At 40.6% G+C, this 13745-nt stretch overlaps 1 protein-coding gene across 1 annotated transcript in view; it reads left to right on the top strand.

The window, feature by feature from the left end:
* Positions 1-13745, top strand: part of atxn1a (ataxin 1a) — a 104807-nt gene that overhangs the window by 25266 nt on the left and 65796 nt on the right. The window contains exon 2 of the mRNA XM_086177684.1: positions 7508-7695. The gene's annotated coding sequence lies outside the window, so the exon portion shown is untranslated. The remainder of the gene's footprint in view (positions 1-7507; positions 7696-13745) is intronic.

Below are 13745 nucleotides of genomic sequence, written 5' to 3'. Positions count from 1 at the left end.
CCACTTCCTTTCTGTCAGCAACCCAACAAATGATGTGCGCTGTTTCATAAATTAAAGCAAGAAACAGTTTCGAGGTTAAGCATGTTCATGTTTTTTAAATTCACCGACACCGAGCTTGGCCCACTTAACTTGCGGTTTCACTGGCAAGTCTAACAAGTTGGCATAATCATTTGTGTCCTTAATCAATAAACGTAATCTTTGACTTATATTAGCAATCAAGCCATTAAAAGGAAAGTGCCCTCTCCCCTCAATTAAAAGCATGACGAATGAGGAAAAGAGAGCTGGTTGACTGGTCATTCAGCACGCTGGCAGGAAAAGGAGATTTTAGGGGCGAGTGAGGCTCTAAAGTTTGTATCAGAGAGTTAAATGAGGTCTCAGGAAACCTGCACTTACAGCTACAGCTTGTATCCTGCCTCTAATGCTGTGGTAAGACATCCATAATCCAGCCATTATACCTGCCAGCAGCTTTGCTTTCACACTACGGCTGAATGACAGGTCTTACGTACCACTATTCACTAGATTTATTCTTTTCCCGCAATGTTTGTAGATAATACTAAATTTTATTGGGCCTTGCACAAGCCCTTCTGTTAAGTACTGCTCTGCCTCTGGTGTGTTTTCATTTATCTGGGACTAGACCCTGCTATTTATCCCATCCCTGACATGATTTGTCATTCTCATTTCTCTGCCGGCCTCAAATAAAGATCTCCAAAACTGGACGTTTTTTAAGCATGGGCTTTGTGCGCTGTCATTAACTAACCGCCGATTCCGACATTGATGATACATTCGTTGCTGTTTTTCATCAGTGCGAGTTCGAATTTACGCAGGAAAATATCAGCTCATGGTGCAACTTGGCAGAAGAAACAAATAGCCTGTATTTCCTTAATGGCTGTGTTTGGTTCGTGGGCTGTTTGTATTGTGGGCTTGGAAATCTGTGCGCTTGCGAAGAAAAGAAATGATTTCCTCTGGATTGAGTGATTGTGTGTACATGAGTGAAAGTGGGGAAGAAAGATCAAAAGTACTGGATTATAACTATGCATGTGTGGGCAAGTATGTCTTTTGTTTGGAATAATATAAGTGGAAGAGTACTGCATGTGTATTCGTGAGTGTGTGTGTGTGTGTGTGTGTGTGTGTGTGTGTGTGTGTGTGTGTGTGTGTGTGTGTGTGTGTGTGTGTGTGTGTGTGTGTGTGTGTGTGTGTGTGTGTGTGTGTGTTAGTATCAATGTGTACACCTTTGAAGATTTGATTCTGTCTGTGTGTGTTTGTGCATGCGTGTTTATGTGTGTTCCTCCAAAGCACCCCTCCCTCCTTATCCTGGTGTTGGGATCTTAGGGGGCCGATCAAAGCAGAGCTCCCTGCGACTCGTGCGTCTCCCGGCTCTCTGCGTTAACGCAGCTCGACTGAGGAATGCTGAGTAATTCCCTGCGGTGCACGGCAGCTTCTTCTCTGATGTTCACCATGAGATCACTCTGCCAGGCTCGCTTGCACATGTTAGCGCCGCTTCTCGCATGCATGTAAGTTTAAAAGGTAAACGCTGTACATGCAGTACATGTGAGTTGCACAACTCTGTTCCATTAACCCTGTTGTTTGCTTTTGGTCATTCATTTTTTTCTCTATTTAACACACTGTCCTTCCATGCATCACACATACTTGGGTGTGTGTGAATCGCTATGCTTTTCAACCCCCCCTTCGGCAAACAAACACACACGCACTTGCACACACATCTCGATCCCTATCACGTGTTGTGGTAGTGACATATTGCCTTACAGAGTACTTGTGCCGGAGAGGAGAGAGGATGAAACAAGAGGAGGATGGGAGATGAAAACAAGATGAGAAAGAAACACATCCAAGTAGATAAAGAGACACAAATGGAGAGAAAAATCACTTCAGTATTAACAGTTGAAAACTACTACAATATCTTATAGAACCAATGGATGATTTATTCATATTGAAATTTGTGATACACATTTTTCCATAGAATTTTCCATAAAATACTGATTATGTTATGACCAATTAACCAGAATGCATACTTCACCACCATCCATCAGAACAAATGCCATCAACATTAATCAGAATCCTCCAGAAACTTGGTAAAAAGCACAATGATCACTAACATATTTCCTCCAAGGCGTATATTCTGTATCAATCATGGCTAACCATGTGTGTGTATATTATGATAAACTGCATGGACCTTTTTCCATATTTTCAAGCCATGTTTTCTAAGTAAAAGAACTTGCGTCATTGACATTGGACCCTCATTGCTTGTCATAAAAATTCTGGGACATATTGCTAGCATTATTATATGGCATTGAACTGTTAATGTTATTAAGTCAAAAGACAAAACAAAATGCAAAAAAAATCCACTTGGATTCATAATTCACACAGATGAATGAAAAAAAGACAGTAAAGTAATTATCCTTACTAATTACTAATGATCATTTACAATTACAGATTCCGATACATCGTCTTCTGAATTCAGTACCAGTGTGCAATTTTTTTTAAAACATTCTTTTATCATGTTTATACAGTATTAAAAAATAAAAAAAGAACAAGTCAGAAAGGCTTTACAAAAAAAATCATGACAGAAGTTGCATCATTACTTTATAACAGTTGTATTTTTTCCCAAGCCAACAATGACATTAACCAATACTGTGGCATGAAAAAATGAATTTTTGTGACTTTTTTTTCTTTTTGTTTTATTGGTAAACCGTCCACAGTTTGCACCTCCCTGCTAACAAGTTGTTGAAAGACCTCTCGTCTGCGTCATTTGTGTGGAGGTTATTATTTCAAGTGATCAGAGAGCTGTGCAGTGGGCCTGTATGGGATAAATTACAGCCCATTTAGCTTCACTGTAGTAATTATTCGGTTCTCATATATGAAGGGGAGCAGGCTGAATTCTATTGTCGTCCACTTGTCTGCTAATCCACATCAAGTGAACCCACGGCACTATCAAAGAACTCATCTGCACTTTCCACAGTCCTGATAAACCCATACTCATAATACATTGCAACCATATACATTTAAAAATCGCTTTTTTCTTGCCGCAGAAACAACTAAATAGATCAGCTCGTTGTCTTTTGATTCCACAGTTTTTCATCACTTTTAATTGTGTACAAGTAAAGACCAAAGGCAGCATAAAGAAGGACATGTAGCTAAATAAGCACACAAGGGAGCCAAGAGTGCCCTCCTTTGCTCTTGGGAAACATTTTAATGGATCTAATCACATGGACAGTGAGGAACCGAACAGCAAATTAGGGGAGGGAAACACAAGCCAGGGAGTTGAATGTAGATGGCTTATCAACATTCAGTCCAGTTTGAATGTGCTTCTTCATTCTGACTACACTCTTAAATCTCTGCCCTGGCAGCTCTCATACTAGATAAACCTAGGAATTCGATACATTCTTGAGAAACCTGCAAAAGAAAAACGTCTGACAAACCACACAGAGAACAATTCCTTTTGATGTTAATATAAATTGAACTCCATAAACAAAAGTATATAAAAAGAGATATGACTGCAGATCTTATTATGAAAACAACTTAATACAAATATATTTTTAGCTCATGTGCTCCTTACATATATAAATATATACACATGTGTGTTTGTGTATTTAAATTAAACACTCAGAGAAGAGAAAGTTACAGCTATTTTTAATTGTGACATTTACGAAGGCAATGAGTTATGTTTTACAGTATGGCAGCCATACGGGTATTGTTAGTGATAACAGCATCATTAGCAGACAAGCTTAGTCAGGGTGTAATCCTGGCCCTCATCAACACACACACACACGCACACACATGCTTAAACATGTGCTCAACGTGCTCATGTGTCCAAATATGGATCCTTGGAAAGATACTCAGTAAGTCTGACAGTCTATGTTAGAAGGTATTCCCAAGCCTTACCTCAACTATCATGAGTGTCCAACTCCTTCTGGGCAGACACACACGCACGCACGCACGCACGCACGCACGCACGCACGCACGCACGCACGCACGCACGCACGCACGCACGCACGCACGCACGCACGCACGCACGCACACACACACACACACACACACACACACACACACACACACACACACACACACACACACACACACACACACACACACACACTGCCAGTATTACTCTTTGGTCCATGCAAAAAAAGGGAGCTGAATCCCAGGCTACTGAGCAAGAGAAACTTGTCGTTTGTATATTTGTGTGCGCGCGTGTGTGTGTGTGTGTGTGTGTGTGTGTGTGTGTGTGTGTGTGTGTGTGTGTGTTTGTGTGTGTGTGCATGTGTGAGCAAGCATGTTACCACTGGTCACACCATTAATCATTAACCATTAATCAGAGAGCCATGGTGACTCCAGGTAAAAGCCTAGCCCTTGTATTGATTTCAGGGGAAGACTTTAATTTATTGAAAGAGCAAGGCGAAAGGAGGATCTTGACATCAATGCAGCCCAAATATATTGTGAAAAGAGGGAAGAGAGGCAATAAAATGGATTTCCTGCACACATGTAGTTAAAAGATGACATAGTTTTCTTGATATAGTTAACAAAAATACAATCAAACAAAGACAATATGCAAATTTTGACTTAAGAAACATTTTTGAAACACCCCCAATTTTATCTTTTTTTTTTTAATATCAAATGAGATCTGACCTGGAAATGATACAGCCAAAGTCTTTTTCAAGCTGTCTTGTGCAACTGGCAGAGACACATTTTGTTCGGCTACGTCTCTGGGTTTGAGACGCTGGTTTTAATTATTTGTCCTCCTGCCTCATATTGCCACGAACTTCTCAGACTCAAGTTCAGTGTTTTGCACGGAGGTGACTGACCTAAGGGGGCCTCCTTTGGAAAGAACATCCTTACTCTAATTACCTCTGTTAAATCTAAATTCTGTTGTTTGGATATTTTCAAAATGGTGTGAAATGTTCTTTGAATTCAGTGTAAATAGATTTTTAAGGCAGGGTGTTTATAAAGGGCCCGTCAGCGGAAGAGCTGGCATTTCACGCCTTGTTGTGTTTGTGATCTTTCACCATCTTCCCCTACAATGGACAATGTTTGAATTGTTACATGTGGTATGCATTTTCTGTGCATTGGTGGTTGGTCATCATTTTGATTCATGCTGGAAAGGCGCGCGTAGAAACAAACACCGTGACGGTCACAAGTCAGGATGAGGAGTGATGACCTGATCTTGTGTTCATCAATCCAACAACAATGCAGTCTCACATGGACACTCGGCTCATTGTACACATGGAGGACAATCTGTGTGAGTGTGAACACACTGCCTTACCACTAATTTAGCTTCCTTCTTGTGTAAATATTTTGACATGGTCTTGTAAACTGAATATTGTTTGTGTATATTTTGTGTGTCTGTGTCTCTACTTGTATTTTTTTTTTTTTTTTTTTTTTTTTAATAATTTCATTTAATACAAACAAGAAAAAAGTATACTCTTAACATCAGTTTCAGTCTCCTGGGGCCCCTGTGTCATATGATGACCTGACCTGATTTTGTGTTGCCAAGGCGATGCCTTGTCTCAGGGTTAAACTCAGCTCAGCTCCACCCTGTGACCTTGAGACATGTCTTTGTCACTATGGTAACAGCCTCAGGGGACTGCTGTAAATGAGAGGAGTGCTTCAAATGTGTGCACGGAACGTTTGTTTACGCGAGGAAAGTGAACTTGTCTTCAGTTGAACAGGGTCATGGTGTAAGAGTCACACTGGCGCGATACACGATACAACAGACCTTAGCTCAGTGATGCAGTTTTGCACCGCTAGATCATCTGGAGATAGTTAGCCGCAAACAAGTTCGGGCAAGGCTGTATTTGTAAGTACATGGTATGATACAGGTCTTTGAAAAAGTATTTATTTCCCTGAATCATAGCCCAAGTCAAAATAGTCACTTGAAACACAACATATACTGTATGAATTATGTTGTACAGTTTCCTTTTTGTCAACACACACACACACACACGGTGTCTAACTGTGTTTATCACATGTTTGACAAATGTAACTAGCTCTGACATCATTATAATAAACAAACAATTTAAGTTTTCCTTCAGAGAAATATGATCAGATATCGGTTTCAACATAACAGCTTGTCCTTTACCAGAGGCATGTGGTCCAGATTAAAAACTGTCCTCATTGGAAAGAGAGCTGAGCTCATGAAATGTGTCTAGATAATTTTGTTTAGTTTAAGGTTAAAAAAAAAAAAAACAAAAGAAAAAAGGGATGGAACCAAACCTCAGACCAGTGTCTCAGGATGTTGGTAGTGGATGCTGCCTCGGTGTATAAATAGCAGGATGTTTGTTCTGATACCCCTGAGTGAATGGCAGACAGCGTTTACATCATCACGGCTGCACATGGTGTTGATTTTGCAGATTTTAAACAAAGCGAGGTTCATCGAGAAGGAAGAGCCTGTCTGTCCTTTCCCTACACAAATGATTTATTTATGGCCTGGTCAATGACTGTCCGTCACAGGCAGTGGCAGTGAAGTGCGTGAATCGATACCATTGAGTTTTCAATCTGATCTTTTATCACCGGGTTTTGAATCTTCCATCAGTGTTCATTTGGCCGAGGTATGACTTGGCAGCTTGCATCCCATAACTCTGATATCATTGATGGATTATGTTCAAATTCACTGGAAAAATCTGTGATGCCCAGTTTTATTGTCTATGTCTGGATTTTTGATTCTTTTTAGTTAGTAATTTGCTGACGTATTTCATTTTAACAAGTTTACTTCTCTGTGTTTGTTCACAAGGATAGAGTAATGCAATGATTGAGTTCAAAATTCATCACGAAAAGACTAAGATTCTTATAATTCTAGATTACGTTTGATACATTTCCAATTGGTCGTGTGGTGGATCCAGCCCTGGGTTGATGTTTTAAATGTATCTAGTCGAGCCACAGAATTAAGCTTCGCACTAAACTCACTGGTAACCATTCAAGCATGATTTTGCTATTTTGCAGTTTTTTTAAGGGAACAATTAAAATTAGGAAGCCAGAAATGAAGTAGAAAGGTGGTTTAGAAATCCCCTTCTCTCCCCGAGGTCAGACTACTCTCTGCCACAAGGATTTATAAAGTACTTTGTCCTAAAAAATAAAAATGAAGAATTACACACCTGACTCACATTGTGTTAAAAAAGCAAGATCAGATACAGCTGTATAAGGGTGTGGAAAGTAAACTATGTAACACGATATTTGGGGAGAAGAATCACTGTTATAACAACCCATTTTGTTCATATTTAATAATGATGGGTGTATTTTCGGGCCCTACAACTGACCTTGGGGTGATGTCTCTCTTATCACACAATTGCCATTGTGAATATAAAATAACACCTGACTGAATGTACATCATAGCAGGGATAGTAATTACTATGCAGTGATAATTGAGCTTGAACTACATGCTGCTGCGACCTCAAGAACGGTGCGAGGTAGAGTAGCGGTGCCTGCTGATGCAGAAAACACAATTAGCACACTTTAAAAAAATGGTGTTAACGCCGTGGCTGTTTCTGTCTCTCTGGAGGGAATGGTGACACCACCTGCAGACAGGCAGACGTGGACAGACAGCGCAGCCTCCTGGGACGCTTCCCTCCTATCGGCGGAGAGATCCAGACCTCGCGTCAACATCTGCTGCTCCGGTTGGTTGTCGGCTCGTGACTGAACAGCAGGCCCCGCCTCCTCCGCTGCAGCAGCCCTGCCTCCTCCGCTCAGGTGGGTCAATTTACTCCCGGTTGCCGTGTTGACAAATTTGACGGATTCATAAGCACTGATATTCTCAGTGGTTTCATTCAGACATACAAACAAGAGGATAAAAGGATACTTTTTTTTTTCATCAGCCTTCTGGCTTGTCTGGAATTCACACACACACACACACACACACACACACACACACACACACACACACACACACACACACACACACACACACACTAATTATTTAATAGTATTAGCATGAAGAGTATTTTGAAATATAACAAGTGTCTGCATTTCATAGTGGTTGTACAGAGATGTTTTCCTTTCCGCCCTAAATTGTCAGACTAATTTCCATGTCCTGGTTGGGACGCATGCAGTGGCAAAATAACAATTAACCATCTTACACTGATGAAGATATTCATGCTCTCCCTCAGGAAATCTGCTTGCCTTTTTAGCCTGTTTAGCAAACACTGATTAACTAAAAGATGTGTTGATGTGAATGAAATTTAAAGAAACAAAAAATAAACATCTCTGAATGTTTTCTGATTTTCTTAAGCCATCAGCAAGTTTAGTATCTTTGTCTTGTGGACATAGAAATCACTGGTTGTCACCCGATGAAAACTATCTGTATCTCCTTATATGACATATAAGTCCTATACAAGGCATATAAGTCTCTTATGAGTGAAAAGTCCAGGAAACAAATGGCATCTTCAAACTTCTTACAGATTTATTCTGTTTACAACATGGATAGCTCATATACAATGAACAGTCTTAACTTTTGGCACCAAGTTGTTGACTGCGCTTGTTACGGACACATCTTGAACTGAAATGACTCAAAATGTATTTTACGATGCGCAAGTATGATGAAATGTGACATGAGAAGCCAGGAGCTGTGAAAAATCTCGCCTTCACATCAGCAGATCAACAGCTGGACCCGATAGATCGGTCATTCAGTGCAGTCATTTATTAGTATCGCAGTTAAGATGGGGGGAAAAAAAAAACATACAAACAGCAAAAACGATCAAAACTGGACACCAGGTGCGGGCGGGTGTTAAGGTCTCGGTGTAATTATGTGTAGGATTGACTTTTGCCGGACTGAGCGCAGCGCCTCCTCTGTCCTCCTCCCACTCCTCATCTCCCTTTAAAGAGATTTCTTATTTTGACTTTGACCCTCCCACTATTAATGTTTCTCAACTTGCCGTCTCAGTCATGTCTTACCCCAGTTCCTCTCTTTCTTGGTTCCCCTCTGCGTCCTCACCCTTTGCTGCGTCTATTCGAGCCCCTCTGTCAGTCCTTTATCTCTGTCTCGCCAGATGTGTGCCGAGGCTCCGGCCTCTCCTGTGAGGGAGAGTCAAATGAATAGAAAGGCTTAGCTAGAACAGTGAGGATTCATGCCTTTTGTGTCTTAAAATCTCTCCTCGTCTCTCATCTGCTCTCGACCGACATTTTTTGCGTATCCACCCCCCCTCAGCAATATATATACCAACCCTTGACTCACCGTTGTATTCCGCTGCGAGGTCCTTAAATGTACTTCAGGAGCCGCCTCGTAACTGTACAAATATCTTTTCAAGCGCAGGCTAATTGCTTTATTACATTAATGTTGTACCAGTTCTGAGAGGAGCAGCTTTGGAGGGGGTGGAAGGAGGGCAGAGGGAGCAAAGAAAAATACAGATTCGGATGATTAAGTACAAATAAGTCGAGTCGGATTCACCCCCTTTTTTCCCTCGCCTCCTTCTTTCTTCACTCATCAGTCTTGTGGGATGAAAATTACATATTTCTCTCCCTGCTGCTTTGCCGCTTCCTCTGCCCTCTTTGTAAAGTCACTGTTGACAGTTGTCTTTCTCTGAGCCCGGAGCCTCAGAAACGAGCAGACGGAGGGCTGACAGTCTCAAAGCGCAAACAATGATGTCGGGCGGCAAGTCTGAATGATTAAAAACATGTCAGGGCTGTTAATGGGAGCACCATATAGATCCATAGATGTCTTTTCAGTCAAACCATTGTACAGTGACATTTACATTTATAGTTTTTATATTTTGTTGTGACTTGTAATGAGTTCAGTAGGGAACTAAACACATCTCAACAAAGCATGTATTGAATGGCTCACTACTTACAGGTATGTGACATATACTGCTTGTCGGATTCTATTCACTAATACTATTTACTAGAAGGACAGATGTGCTGACTATGAAAATCAACTGTATAAGGAACAGTTTATGCAGGTTATTCACTTATTGCAGGGGTATTTATTAGCCAATCTGGGGATTATTTTCATGGCGTTTTAGACTCATAGGTTTATGTCACCAATTTTCCTCGGTTAAATATTTGTAAAACCCGCAGGTAGATTACAGAGATGACAAATAGACTTAATTCAAAATCACAAACATTGGAGATTCTATGGTATATTACACATTTTAATTAGCCGGAAAACAATTGATGAGAATTTGAATTAATTTATAAGCATAAACATTGGTGATTCTATGGTTTATTGCACATTTTTTCCTTGCTGGAAAACAATTACTGAGACACTGCTTGTATCATTTTCAAAATGATGCGAGGTGTTTTTCTCAATACATATTTGACAGAGAGTCAGACCGATCATGCACAGATTTGTCTCCTTGCATGTTGTAAGAACCTCAGCCAGCTCATTAATTCTTAAGATTACTTTTCAGAAACCTAAAAATCAGATATTTCTGTAGGCAAAATTTGCTGGGCTTTGATATTATTGTCAGTTCTTTTCTTGTTTAATCATGCTTGACTCCCTTGAAGGTGTGTGTGTGTGTGTGTGTGTGTGTGTGTGTGTGTGTGTGTGTGTGTGTGTGTGTGTGTGTGTGTGTGTGTGTGTGTGTGTGTGTGTGTGTGTGTGTGTGTGTGTGTGTGTGTGTGTGTGTGTGTGTGTGTGTGTGTGTGTGTGTGTGTGTGTGTGTGTGTGTGTGTGTGTGTGTGCGTGCGTGTGTGACCGTTAACAGTTTGAATTTTATTAACAAAATCCACAGCTATCCTCATCTTATAGCTAAGCTTTCACTAGTTCTTTAATTTTCCCTCCCTAGCATATAAAACACATTTGTTTTCCACCAAACAATAGCTTCTTTTGGGTCTTGCAGGGAAAATCAGTTTGATATAGAATCAATGGTATTCATGAGATAAATCAAATTACTAAAACACCCACTCTCTTTAACTCCATGTACCCTGAGGCGGGTGTGTACAGAGATGTCAGATTATCAATTAACACAGTGATACTAAAACCTCCCGTGTCCAGTGAGGCTTGAGAGCGTTAGCATCTGTACAAAAATCTGAAGTAAACTCAACACCTTCTTGTTGTTGACGTTGGATGCCATCAATCTTGGCCCTCGCTAACGCCGAAAATAACAGTCGGTGTCAGTAGCGTGTAAGAAGGCTTTGTGAATTTAGGGGCAGACATCAAATATATTCTCACCATGCAGTTCTGTACCCTGGTGTGAACTCGTCAACCTTGTGGGGGTTAAATAGCTCGACAAAAGGACTTGTGTGTGTGTGTGTGTGTGCGTGTGTGTGAGTGAGTGTGTGAGGGTATGGATTTCCCCATCTGTTTTCCTACAAAAGCCATGCTCTGCTCTCTTTCTTTGATCAGAACTCAGTGATCTCACACACCATGTTTTCCATGAGTGGGCTAGAGGGCCACACCAACACCTAGGTGTAAAGTCAATTTATTGTTTCCCATTGGAAAGTATTTTTTTGTTTGTTTTAAGGGAAATGGTTCGCCCTTGAAATATTTCAATCCTACAGAATAGGTACACAGTACTGAAACACAAAGTTTTCCTTACTTGTTTTGCACAACCTGTACTAATTTTTTTAGCGCATCCTTGTTTATCCAGGGCAGGTTCAGACCAGCTGGATATTTCCTAAAAATGTCCTGGAAATGTCTTGACGAGGAACAACGGATCTTAGTGTTGCAGCACTTGTTACGTTATGATGTAATCATCCTTATCACTGTGTCTGCTGGGAAAGCAGAAGTTTGCAAAGTGACAGGGACTTGGCACAAGAACTGGATCGACTTTGTTGCAAAGGAGAGTTGAAATGGGTTTGGAATGTAGAATCTCACACACACACACACACACACACACACACACACACACACACACACACACACACAAAAGTAATGATGACATGTTACTGCCATCTTCAAATGAAAGTATTCTCTTTTAATCTAGCGCTTTCTAAAGACACAATGAAGGAATTAATTCAGATAAGATGATCATTAATCCGTCTCTTTTTATCTTTATCTAATTTTCTTTATCCGGCTCGTCTCGCTCGGTCCTTCTGGGTCCCTCTCTCAGCGCATCTTTTCTCCACCCCCTTTTTTTTTCCTTTAATCCAAAAAAACAACATACACTCCAGCAGACACACAGACACCGTATTGTGTGTGTGTGTTTGTCTCTGCAACTGAACAATTAGTTAATTACCTTGCTCAGTGTGGCTGAGCTCATCTAGACCTCTGCTTGTGGCTGAATTACAGAGATGGGAGCAGAGCGCCGGAATGAATGTGACACTTTCTATTACACACACATGCAAAAAAAAAAAACAAAAAACAAACCCTGAATGGGAGAAAAGAAAAGAACACCATGGATTACACTTGGAACAATGTGCGTCTAGTACTTGAATGTTTTTTTTTTTTCTAAGGCCATCTTCAACAAAGAGTATTGAAGCTTTTTACTTCTGTTTTTTTTCGCAAGGACTCTTTTTTTTCCTTTTTCTGAAAAGGGGCATTGCAGGGGAAAACAATGTTGTGAAAATCAAGGCCTGAATCCACATGATGAAAACAGTGATATTTCAAGATTTGAATAGAATCGGTTTCATCAGATTCATGTGTACATAAAAATATTCTCACTGATCTGTCTTTAGTCATTTATTGATGATATCCATCCACAATAAATCTGACGATTACTCTCCTGATTCATAACTCAGCCAATGGCTTTAAATCATGAACTTAAGATCGGCTGTCATAACCAAGGAGATGCCAGAGAAGGGACGAGAATCTACTTAGACTGAATTAACAGAAGATAAATATAAAACTCCAGATGGCCAATGTGAGTCAACCAAATATTAAGATCATGCAATAAAGTTGTGCAAATGTAATCAAATAAGTGACCATTAAACTGGAAAAGACAATGACAGAAGGATGCATAACTAAATTTGGATATACAATTACATTTGATTTTGAAGATATTATTTTTAACGAACGTCATAACAGCACAAAAGCTATGAGAAATTACAGAAATAACACATAAATAAAGACAAAATGGGTTTATTTCACAAAATGAATGTGCCAGAGGATTATTTTAAAACAAACTGTACTCCATCTGAGTATCCAGATGGACGTACTCTTCTAGCACAGAGAGTTTACAGTTTTAAAGTTGGGTATTTCCTCTTTATTTGTTTATTTTTCATTCATTCATCGTCTATACCACTAATCCTGCACACAGGGTTTCGGGGAGGGGGCTCAAGCCTCCGCCGTCCCTCGTAGGGTGAGATGAGGGGTTCATACTGGACTGGTTGCCTGACCACACAGAGAGGCGCCCAACCATTCAGTCTCTCATTCACACGTCTTGGAAAATTTGGGTCCCCGATGAGCCTACAAGTTTTTGGACTGTGAGCAGAAACCCAAGCAGACATGGGGAGAACTTGCAAACTCCACACAGACAGGCTCCCTGACAGGATCAAACTAGGGAAAAAGACAGTATCAAGTTGTTTTCCTTTTTAGGATCATATCCCTGTGAATGCAACATTTTCTGCAGTAATTGCTGAAACGTTAATTCTAACTGTTGCACAGATGCATAGCAAACAGCAGCTCCAAGCCAGACCGTGTGCTGGTCAACTGGGTGCAACCACTTGCTGTAGCCTGCAAAGAGTAGAGCTACATATGCTGTCAGTTTGTAGTCCTCTTTCCTCCTCAGCTGTTGCATGGACAATAATACTGCTCAATGTCATTTCAATGTCAGATTCCAGACCAGACCTAGCAGAACCCCATCAGTCCATAAAATATTCATCCTGAGCCCAGCCAGTATCTGCCGATGCAGATCCTGTTAGGCTCG

This window comes from Fistularia commersonii, chromosome 30 (assembly GCF_037954325.1).
Source record: "Fistularia commersonii isolate RoL2024-O1a breed Wild chromosome 30, RoL_Fcom_v1.0, whole genome shotgun sequence".
Classification (NCBI taxonomy): Eukaryota; Metazoa; Chordata; class Actinopteri; order Syngnathiformes; family Fistulariidae; genus Fistularia; species Fistularia commersonii.
Note: the sequence above shows the minus strand (reverse complement) of the source record. Positions and strands in the feature narration are given on the sequence as shown.